Source organism: Euprymna scolopes, chromosome 2, assembly GCF_053919585.1.
Source record: "Euprymna scolopes isolate OS-2025 chromosome 2, ASM5391958v1, whole genome shotgun sequence".
NCBI lineage: Eukaryota > Metazoa > Mollusca > Cephalopoda > Sepiida > Sepiolidae > Euprymna > Euprymna scolopes.
This window is the reverse complement of record NC_136483.1, coordinates 167,282,205-167,294,579: the sequence shown is the minus strand read 5'-3', so window position 1 is coordinate 167,294,579 and position 12,375 is coordinate 167,282,205. Positions and strand designations below refer to the sequence as shown.

The 12,375-nt window shown below is 36.2% G+C and overlaps 2 pseudogenes; one reads left to right on the top strand and one right to left on the bottom strand.

Annotated features, from left to right (window-relative positions):
* Positions 1-3,007: 3,007 nt before the first annotated feature.
* LOC145243436 (U2 spliceosomal RNA) lies at positions 3,008-3,218 on the top strand (annotated as a pseudogene).
* Positions 3,219-12,040: 8,822 nt separating this feature from the next.
* Positions 12,041-12,161, bottom strand: LOC145242243 (5S ribosomal RNA; annotated as a pseudogene).
* Between the last annotated feature and the right edge of the window lie 214 nt (positions 12,162-12,375).

Genomic DNA, 12,375 nt, shown 5'->3' with positions numbered 1-12,375 from the left:
TCAGTATTTACTTCGACAGTGCAAAATACATAGGTAGAGCTAGGTAGTAAATTATGAAAACTACACCGAATATTCCGCGTTATTCGCGCTTACTTTGCCTGACGAATTCTCAGGAGAATGAAACGCAGAATATTCTTTGTAGCCTTATTGCTATATATATATATATATATATATATATATATATATATATATATAAATATATATATATATATATATATATGGAAAAATGAAAAAGGATAAACCAATAAAATTTATTATATATTATTCAACGTTTCTTTTTCAATTCAAGACTTCCTCAGAATAAAAAAAAAGACGATACGTTGATGAATATAAAAGTAATTAGGGTATTTACTTTCTAATTACCATTACTTTATTTATACAATTTTCATCACACACACACACACACACACACACACATATATATATATATATATATATATATATATATATATATATATATATATATATATATATCAAAATACGAAAATTCGAGCATCGAAAAGTAATATGGAAAAGTAAAGGACTAGTTATTAAAACTGGAAAAGAAAAGGACAAGGTATTACTGTAAAAAAATATAATAAATTTGTAACTTAAAATATTGCAGCGTTAAGAATTGATTATATAATTGTATAAATTGAATATAAAAAAATTAATGCTGCAATATTTGAAGTTATAAATTTATTATATTTTTTACTAGAATATCTTGTCCTTTTATTTTCAAGTTTAAAAAATTAGTCATTTACTTTTCCATGTTTAAGCTTAACCATATTACTCTTCATGCTCTCAATTTTTTTATTGCAATCCATGATTTTTCCAGGCTTCTAATAAATTTACTTGTTCTTTGTTTAATGTCCGTCTTATTTTTTGCACCCATAAACACATATGTAATAACAATGTACGGCACTTATCTGCTTTAAATAAAATACCCCCAATTATCTCCCTTTCATGTTGTCATTCTCTCTATTTCACTTGTTACTTTTCTTTCCGCGGCAGCAGTGAATTGGTAGTAGCAGTAATCGCTGAAGCGACGTGGTTGCTATGGAAACCAGTCATAAAAGTCGCTCACATCTTTACGTCTTTGTACAATTTTGAACACCAGAACATTCATCATAACTTTTGTTTTACTGGACGAAAATTGAATTTTTTTTTTTTTTTTTTTTTTTTTTTTTACAATATAGCTGAGAAGATGATCTATAATCTGTATTAATTGTTTGAAATTTCGTCGTAAAATGAGTGAGCGGTGACGCTTTAACGCAGTTCTAAATTACTAAAACTGGCAGTTAATTATATATTTAAACACGGTAGTGTTTGAATGATATCAAAAGAAACTAAATCTATCTGTGATTCAGCAATTAATGATATAGATGTATAATTTTCAATTGAAAATATTTCAGAAGTGCAGCAAAATATACGCGACATAAAATAAACCAAAATTAAATTTTTATATTTTACTTTGTAAATATTATTAAAGTGGACTTTAAAATTTAATAAATTTCAAATTAAATCTTGTACTTTAAGTTTTTATGTGTATAAAAATATTTTGTTTAACCATTTCCTTTGCATAAAATGCTTTTGTAACTTCTATCTCATTTTAGTCGCGTGCAAGCGACTCTATAAGTCACTCCGTCGGTCGGTCTGTCGGTCTGTCCGCAACACATTTTTGCTTGGCCTTTTTGGTTAAGATCAAAGGTCTGTTGTTAATAGATGTTGTTCTTAGCTTTTTAAGGTTTTTCCTGTACTTTTGGCAAGATCAAAGTGTAGTATCTGTTTCGGCAGATACTGCAAGCTATGACTAGCTATGACTAGCAAAGACCAGATGTGGGGGCAACCCCACATGCTTGACCATTAACCAGCTCCCATTTCCCACCTCTCGGGAGCTGGTCTCCTTTTTCCCTTCCCCCTCCCTTCACTCCTCACATTAAAAATCGGCCTTGTGCCTAATTTGCTCGGTGGGGGAGCAAATAAACACCATCTGTTTCGGCAGATGCTGCAAGCTATGACTAGCTATGACTAGCTATGACTAGCAAAGACCAGATGTGGGGGCAACCCCACATGTCTGACCTTTAACCAGCTCCCATTTCCCACCTCTTGGGAGCTGGTCCTCTTTTTCCCTTCCCCCTCCCTTCACTCCTCACATTAAAAATCGGCCTTGTGCCTAATTTGCTCGGTGGGGGAGCAAATAAATACCATCTGTTCCGGCAGATACTGCAAGCTATGACTAGCAAAGACCAGATGTGGGGGCAACCCCACATGCCTGACCTTTAACCAGCTCCCATTTCCCACCTCTCGGGAGCTGGTCCCCTTTTCCCTTCCCCCTCCCTTTACTCCTCACATTAAAAATCGGCCTTGTGCCTAATTTGCTCGGTGGGGGAGCAAATAAACACCATCTGTTTCGGCAGATGCTGCAAGCTATGACTAGCTATGACTAGCTATGACTAGCAAAGACCAGATGTGGGGGCAACCCCACATGTCTGACCTTTAACCAGCTCCCATTTCCCACCTCTTGGGAGCTGGTCCTCTTTTTCCCTTCCCCCTCCCTTCACTCCTCACATTAAAAATCGGCCTTGTGCCTAATTTGCTCGGTGGGGGAGCAAATAAATACCATCTGTTCCGGCAGATACTGCAAGCTATGACTAGCAAAGACCAGATGTGGGGGCAACCCCACATGCCTGACCTTTAACCAGCTCCCATTTCCCACCTCTCGGGAGCTGGTCCCCTTTTCCCTTCCCCCTCCCTTTACTCCTCACATTAAAAATTGGCCTTGTGCCTAATTTGCTCGGTGGGGGAGCAAATAAATACCATCTGTTCCGGCAGATACTGCAAGCAAAGATCATATGTGGGGGCGACCCCACATATAAGACCTTGGTCAATGTAGGGGCAACCCTTCATACCAATTGTCACTGTCCAGCTCCCCTACTCCCCGGGGAACTGGTCACCATTTCCCCTTCACTCCTCACATTTAAAACCGGCCTTGTGCCTAATTTGCTCGGTGGGGGAACAAATAAATACAGCTTTTCTTGGCCTTTTGGCCAAAATCAAAGTGTAGTATCTGTTCTCACTACATGATGTACTTATGTTTGTAACTTTGGTATATAAAGTGGGGGATCACGTTTCTGTAATTATTTAATGTAAAATGATCACCCACTTTACAACCAGTCAGTCTCAAAGGCATTCAAGTCATTCTCCAGGTCATTCAAGTTGTTTTTGAAGGATTCCAGTTATTTTTTAAGCATTCAAGTCATGCTTAAGGTCATTTAATTCATCCTTAAGTTCATTAAAGTCATTCTAAGTCATTTACATTTTATTTATTTAAGTCATGTCAGCCCATTTTTCGGTAATTTTAGTTTATCCTTAAGAATTCCATGTCAATCCTACATTCACGCATCATTCATTACACGAGAGCACGCGACTAATGGCTATCGGCCTTGTTAAAATTATATTTTACTTAATTTTTAAATGTTTTTAATGAATATATATATAAAGCATATACAATTACATTAACTTTTCCGTCACTTCTTTTCTCCTTTAATTCCATTTCTACTTTGAGTGTCTGTTTATTTACTCTTTCAGCTCTCATATATATTCTATATAGGGTATTGACCACTATTTTATTCAACCAATAATTTAATGAGCGTAAAATTATATTATAATACTTGCTAGTTGTATTTAGAATATTGAATAAAATTAGAATCAGTATCTACCACGTCCCAAATGACATAATGCATTATTAGACGCACCTCTTATATCTAGGGATTTGAGCCCTATTTTATGCGGCATACACTATTTACTGAGTGTCTACTATAATCATAATTTTTGTCTCGAGAGTTCGTTTCAGATCATCGACCGGCATTATAAATAACAATGAAATATGAAAAAAGTGATTTACATATTTCACTTAAAGTGTATTTCTTTGTCTCTCTTTTTCCTGGAAGACATTTCGTTTAAAACCAAGTTTATCTACCGTTTTTTATCAAAATAAAATGAATAATACAAAATCAACTTCATAAGTGAACAGTGGAAAAAAAATAAAATCCGGAGGCCTCTAGTGCACTACTAAAACTACATTTTTAACCCCCGTTCAGAAGAGAAATTATTTTTTTAAGTGAGCAACGAGAAAAGAGTAACAGTCAGAAGGACCCCGCCCAGAATTCTACTAAAAGCATTAAATAAAATCAAGGAGACCCTTAGAGTACTATTGAAACAAGTTTCTAATCCGCCATGTAAAAGAGAAAATATTTTTTTAAAAGTGATCATTAAAAGAAAAAAAAAGAAAACTCAGAAGACCTCCAGAGCGCTACTGAAAACACTCAATAAATTAGGAAAGCCTCCAGAGCATTACTAAAACCAGGTTTCTACTCACCCTGTTGTAGAGAAATTAGTTTTTAAGTAAGCTCTGAAAAAGAATGAAACTCAGGAGACCTCCAGAGCGCTACTGAAAGCACTAAGTAAAAGTAAGAAACTTGCAAAAGGCTACTAAAACTACGTTTTTATACCCCCACCCCTAGATGCGACATTATTTATTTAAGTGATTCGCGGAAAAAACTCCAGAAGTTTCCAAAAAGTTATCATTTAGAATATAAATATCACCTGTCTGTTTAAATGTATGTATGTATGCCTAACACTTCCGACAGAGGCGATGGACTTTCACGATATCTGTATCGTTTTGAAACTCGACTCTTCGGACGACAAATCTCGAAAAATTAGCTAAAACATTTATTCTTTCACACCCAACTGAGCACTTATCTACAAGGAGGGGTCGCTTTTTTCGCCAATGTTTTGGAAATCCATGACCTCTTTTCGATTGACTAGCCTAAATTCAAACCTTCGCCACTTTCGGTTTGGTGATGGACGCAACAGCAAAGACGTCACGTTTTTTCACGTTCTTTCCTCCTTCGCGATACGGGTTCGAGCCTACCTGCCTGCCTGCATACTACAACTTTTTTCTCCACACACACCTCAAACGCCCAGGCAATGCCGGGCACTCAGGCTAGTTTAAAACAAATGAGACACCAAGTGCACTACTAAAAATATTATTCAGTACCTTATTTCGTATTTAAAAGTAAAACTAGTCGGTGATTTTGTTCGAGCTTTTGATGTTTTATTTTTGTTATGGGTAAGATTGTTTTGTTGCTTTTCATACGTTTAGATTTCTGTGCATGTACTTAATTTTCTTATTTAAGAGTAGCTTATATTGCCTTTGGTAACAGTAATGTATTGTACACTATTTTTATTTGTTAATAAGTTAAAACACAATTGTTTTCAGCAACGTTTTATTGAGACAAAAGCAAATGGTTAGAATATAAGAGAGAGAGAGAGAGAGTGATTAATGTATACACAATTAACAGGATTAATTTATTGTCTTGTTTGTAAACCGCTTCTTTTTTTTTAATTATCTGATTTTGTTACGAGGGAAAGGTTCAGTGATTGGCGGAATACAATTGTAATTGATAATCATAAAAAAAACCCAATAATTCGCCGAGATTCTATGCTAGCATACTTAACTCGCAGAGACGATACGTCAACTGGAAAAGCAAATTAAAAGAAAGTGCGATTACTGGGAAATGCCTTAAGGCGTGTTATTGCCATTATTTGTACATTAGTTGAACGTAGCTTAGCTTTTTGAGGAACAGATGAAAGGTTTAGATCACTTTGAAATGGAACTTTTTTAGAGCTACTTGAACCCATTAGCCAGTTTGATCCATTTTTAGCAAGACATTTCGAAATACTAAAATGCTGGAAAAGGAAATACTTCTTGTCCAAACCACTTGTGGGGAGCTCATTCAAATAATTGCACAAAAGGTCCATACATTCATTATTGACGAAGTATGATCTAGTTATTTCTGCTTATCAGTTGATTCAGCACCAGATCTAGTACATATTGATCAAGTGTTTTACTTAAGCACTGAAAAGATGGACAGCCTATTGAACGCTGTTTCTGGAATCGAAAAGTTATACTGAAAACGCTATGGCAAATCAAGTGTTGCACTATTTGACTGGAATTTGTAAGTTACGCTGTTAAAAATATAGAGACCAGTCTTGTGACAATGCTACTAACATGTTCGGCACTTATAAAGGGATGCAGCAAAAAATCTACAAATAAGCTAGTATATAGTAGCCTGAATGCCCGGCGTTGCTCGGGTGTTTGGAGGTGTGTGTTGAACAAACAAAAAAGAGTGGTAGTAGATAGGCAGGCTCGAAACCGTGACGCGAAGGCAGAACAGAAAGTGAAAGAAAACCTTACGTCTTATCCCTACTCCATGACGCGACCGGAAGTTCGGAACGTTGAAATTAGTAAAGTCATTCCCACTGATACAATGACTTGCAAAAATGGCGAAGAAAAAAATCCGACCCTCCTTGTAAAAAAAACAAAAAAACTGCCTAGCTGAGGGCGAAGATATTAATGTTTTTAGCCAATTTTTCGATATTTGTCGTCCGAAGGATCGTGCTTCAAGACGATACCACTCTCGTGAAACTCCGTCGCCTCTGTCGAAACTTTTAGGCATGCATACATACATACATACATACATTCAAACAGGCATATGATATTTATATAATAGATGCCCTGTGTACCCTATTAACTAGATCTGGTAGGCAGACGTTCTATTAACTTCTAGCAAGAGGTGGTTTATTTCTTTTCTACAGTACAATTACTGTATAGCTTTTTTCAGTTACAAATCCTTAAAAGTTGTATTAGAAATGAAAGCGTCCGATACCAGACAGAAGGTACATGCTACAGAAATAGCATGAATTTTGGAATATTTCTTTAAAATTTTAGAATAAATAAAGAGGAAGATAGGCCAAAAAGAGAAGAGAGATGCTATAAAACTTGTTCCGTCAGCCATGACTGGATAGAGGTCCTACGTAATTCGCAAATGCATATTTCGGTCGCCCACACTGAGGATTGAACCTTCAACCTCCAGGAGAATATCACTTTTACAATTGATTTTTCCCAGTACTCTAACCACTGCGCTATGGGTCCTTGCGTCATGGCCGACAGAACAAGAACACGCTACCCCCGTGAAGTAAATAAAGGGTTCCGCTGGAAAGTCCGTCCAAATTCCCGAGTTTGACAGAAACATTCCCGAGTTCGAGAAGATACACCTGAAGAAGGTCGGAGGTTATATCGACCGAAACGTTGTGAAAATCACACTCAAGATGAGAACAGTAGTTTGATGAATAATAATACAAATTATACAGATCAGTTACGCACCGGAAACTCATCTTCAATACTTATACATATAGATTACCTGCCCATTAGAAACTCTTCTGAAATTAAGATGGCTTTCAATTACAAAAGGTTTTCTCAGTATTACCAGAAAAATTGAACAGTAATTCATCAACTGAGCTTCAGCAGTTTAATTCATATATGCTTTATAAACGTATTCAAAATAAACAAAAGGTAAAAAAAAAAATCTTTAGTCATGGTGAACTTTATAAAACTCTTGTAGTTTACATTGGCTTACGTATATTTTTAACATTGAGACTTTTAGTTTTCTCCCACTGCAAGACCTTAGACACCAGGATGGAAATTCTCATCAGCAAAATTGCCTGGGCAGTCCCGTCGGCATTACCCGATATGGTCGCTTCGATCGATTAGCAATAAATTAAACCAAAGAGAGAAGGCAACTGGGAGGGTGAACCTCCAAGAAATGCACAAAACTAGCATTACTCCCTAATCAGCAGGGATCAGTCCATTACAAGAATGCTTTAAGCTCTGTTGATTTTAAGGATCGAAGATCAAAATCCCTAGCCGAAAGTTAATGATCACAAATTGATCAGCTACAGGTCAATTTAAAAAATCAATACAGCAATTATGGAACAAGGCAAACTTCAGTCAAAATTCTCAGAAATCAAGGGTTCCCCTTCTCGAGACTAATACTTGATATCTATATGAGACACATAGATATTCGGTTGTTCCATTAAAGTTCTCCTTTACGTCTCCAATACGGAGTTAATAAAGAAATTGAAAACATTATTTTCCTCTCTCCAATTAACCATATATATATATTATACCTTACTTGTGGTCTTGGTTTTACTTTATTCCACGACAAGAATCTATCTGGTCTGGTGGAGGATACAGTTTCATGCTGTTACTTGAGGGCACATCACTTTGATCTATAAAGTATAAAGGCATATATGTTACGTAAGCTTAGTTTTGAGGATCTTATCCAAACCTTTGCAACTAGAAAAAGCAGGAGGAAACGTTTTGAACGTAAGCGAACGTGTGTAAAAACAAAGATTTTTTTTTCTTTTATTATAAGTTGTGTTTTATATCGATGGGGTTTATTAGTGATATTATTAATAGCATCTTGTGTCGTTTATTATGTAATATACAAACCAATGTATCATATAAGATTAGTTCTGAAGATTTGGGTAAATACTTTGCAGTTAGAACAATAATGATAAAATTTTAAAATGTAAATATAGCTCGTTTTCTTTCTTACTCGTAGTTTTGATTTATTTTGATGGATAATATCTTGAGTGGTTTATTGTGTTTATATTTTAAATGCCACATACAGGACACCAGACTTAAGGCCTTTAAAATGCATGATGCGGTCCTGTTTATGGATTGTCTGATCTGTGCAAAGTCCTATTTCTTTGCAGTAACTATTCCTTATACGTATGAGACAATAGGTTTTGATTTAATCCGTACCAGATCACCGATAACATAACTCATTTTAAAATAATTACCTAAAAGTAAAAATGTGTAAAACAATAACTTAGTTCAAAGCCAAGAATATAATAGAGAGTGTCTCCCTTAGTGTGAAAATTTGTTAGCAAATGAAGTTTCAAACAAAATTTGCTCCACTGCTTCCCGGCAACGCCAAATAATATATATATATATATATATATATATATATATATATATATATATATATATATATATATATATATTTATATATATATATATATTTATATATATATATATATATATATATATATATATATATATATATATATATATATATATATATAGTAAGTTGGGAAAATATATATGGCAGTTAAGTGTTTCATTCTCCTGAGAATTCTTCAAGAATAAGCTTATGCCTGATGAATTCTCACGAGAATGAAACGCGGAATATTCTGTATAGCTTTATTGTCATATATATTTTCATAACTTACTACCAAGCTCTACCTATGAACCTATGAATTGATCACTGTTGGAGTAAACACTGAAAATTTACGTATAAAATTATATCTTCGTATATTAATTTATGTGATTAAATGAAGTAGTCATACATATATATAAATATAAATATATATATATATATATATATATACCTATATATATGTGTGTGTGTGTGTTGTGTCTGTTAAGTATTATATATATATATATATATATATATATATATATATATATGTGTGTGTGTGTGTGTGTGTGTGTGTGTGTGTGTGTGTGTGTGTGTGTGTGTGTGTAAAGGGGCGTTCCAAAAGAGTAAAAACAATGAGAATATGCTGTTATCATAGCTGTAGTGATGACTATGTATGAAAATAAAATTGTGACGCACAAAAGGTCACTCGTTTTAATGGTACCACTCCGGTCTTTAACTTTCAATTTTTGGAGTTGGAAAAATAAGGGGCTTCAAACGTTTGAAACGTTTGTATGCATGAATTCGTCCGCTATGAATTTCGAAACGGCTATGCCGATTTTTAAAAATTCAAATAAATGTGCTTTATGTGTGCGGGAGTGTTCTTACATAGGTTTTGTATCGGAATGCCACCGGCAAGTATCGAAAATCAATAATCGATAATCGAAAACATCCGATTTAAGAAAGGACAGACTGATTTTGAACAAACGCAAACATTTATACAGCATGGCATCACAAGTGCATTTGATAAGTTTTATTAACGCACGAGCAGAAGTCTCCGGTATACAAAGTCACCAGTAAGTTCTTTGATAAGACAAAGGCGAGTTCAAAATGAACGTTTTTGTTTAGGACACAATTGAACCATGATACTTTGCTTCTGACTTTTAAACTTTAATTCAAGCCCTTATATAAAACATAATTTTATGAAATCAAATGTTGGTTCTTTACAATGCAATGTAGACTACATGTATTATTGTGTGAAGCTTCGTCCTGGTACAACGCAGTAGGTCCCCCATTAGAGCACTGGTTCAGTTGTAATCTGAACAATTTCAGCGAATTTGATAACAATAAATGTATGGTGTGAAACATTCATTCATCCTTATTCAATCCCGGGCAACGATGAATCTCCTTGCTAGTATATACGAGGAGCGTGCAATAAGTAATGCCCCTGATCTACTTCCCATAGCAGTACAGCAACGAAACTTGGCAAAGTTATTAGTCTTTCTTTACATAGGAACCACCCAGAGTTATGCATTTCTCCCATCGTTTGATGCAGCTCTGGAGCCCGTTTTTGTAGTTAGTCTTCCAACCACGACGTGACTTCAGAAAACACGTCTGCGTCGTCTGTGAAACGCTTTCTTTCAAAAAAAAACTTCATGGCTGGGAAGAGGTGAAAGTCAGAGGGTGGAAGATCAGGAGAGTAGGGAGGATGGGGAAGGATTTTATAACCACACGCCCGTGCTTCTGATCTGATGACATGCGAGTTGTGGATCGGAGCGTTGTCCTGCAGGAGGAGAGTACCTTTGCTGATCTTGCCCCGCTTCTTGATTTTGATAGTATTCCTTAATTTCCTCAAAAGTGAAGCATAATAGGCTCCTGTAATTGTGGTACCCTTTGCCAGGAAATCTGTCATCACTACTCCATCTTGGTCCCAGAAGACTGTGAGCATGACCTTGCCAGCGGAGGGCGGCATCCTTGCCTTCTTTGGAGGTGGTGAGTCCAAGTGCTTCTACTGCATTGACTGGGCTTTGGTCTCTGGATCATAGTGATGGACTCAGGTTTCATCCTGTGTAATCAGTCTTTTGAAAAACTTGGACTCATCTTCTTGGCACATCTCCAAATTCCTCCTCGAGCACTCGACGCGTTCTCGCTTCTGGAATCGTGTGAGCAACCTAGGAATCTATCTGGCAGACACCTTGTGCATATGCAAATGGTCATGAATGATAGTTTTCACAGACCCTGTACTAATTTTGACATCTTGGGCTATTTGGCGAATAGTAATGCGCCGATCTTCCAAAATGGCAGCCTCAGCTTGACGGACAGATGCCTCATCAATGGCAGAAGGGGGCGACCAGGTCTGGGAGCTGTTTCCACATACTACCGGCCATGTTTGAATTCACGATGCCAGCGTTTTACAAGGTCATATGATGGGGCATTTTCAGTTTCTTTCATTTCATCAAAAGTCTCCTGTGGTGTGCGTCCTTTCAAATACAAAAACCGGATCACTGCTCAACATTCAACAGGCTCCATTTCACACCTGACTCAGTTCAAACACCTGTAAACCAGAAACCACAACTAGTTCAGAGCTGTAATTTGCCACATAACCCGTAGAGATATAAATCATTGCACATGCAAAATTTCAGCTAGATCAGACAACTGGAAGTGATTCAGGGGCATTACTTATTGCACGCCTCTCGTATCATTTTAGTCGACATTCTCAGAAATCAAAAGGCCTGCTATCTGGCGTTAACACTTGAACTCTATATGAGATACATAGATATTCGAATGTTCCATTTAAGTTCTTTATCTTTCAAACACTGAGTTAGTAAAGAAATTGAGAACATAATTTTCCTGGCCCCAATTAACCATTTTCATAGGTTATTGTATATCTTTCGTTTTGGTCTCTTGGTCTTACTGAATTCCAGGACAAGAATTTATCTAGTCTGGTGGAGTATCCATCTTCGTGCTATTGCTTGAGGTAACATCACTTGCAGAAGGTGCATCATTCCTCGTAAAAGCTAATATGAGCTAGCCACAGTAAGGAGATATTATCTGGGCAGTGAATACTATGTGATTTGGAATATTTGGTCAAGGTTTACTTCTAGGAAAAAGGTATCCTCATGCAAGATCGTTTTGACAAACCTCTGTACAGAGAGACCTTAGACACTCAAAGATAGTGTCTAGCAGGCATTCAAGTTCTCTCCGTAGGCATTTAAGTTCTCTCCTATTTATGCTTACAAAACTTGGCATTCCCAAGCGGTTACCCATCTAAGTACTGACCAGGCTCTACGTTGCTTAACTTCGGTAATCGGACGAGAACCGATGTTTTCAACGTGATGCGTGTTTGTGTGCATAATCAGTTTTCAGTGTGATATACATATATACGTACGTTGATAGTTGTAAGAGCATTTCTATATAGATAATGGAATCAGACAGCCGATTTTGAAGGTTCTGAACGAATTCTTAGTTGGATTTCCACACGTAGTCATTAAAGAAAGTCCTTTTCCAAGGTGTAATAACACGCTTGAATATTTAGCCAGGGGCCATCTCAAAATGGCTGACATCT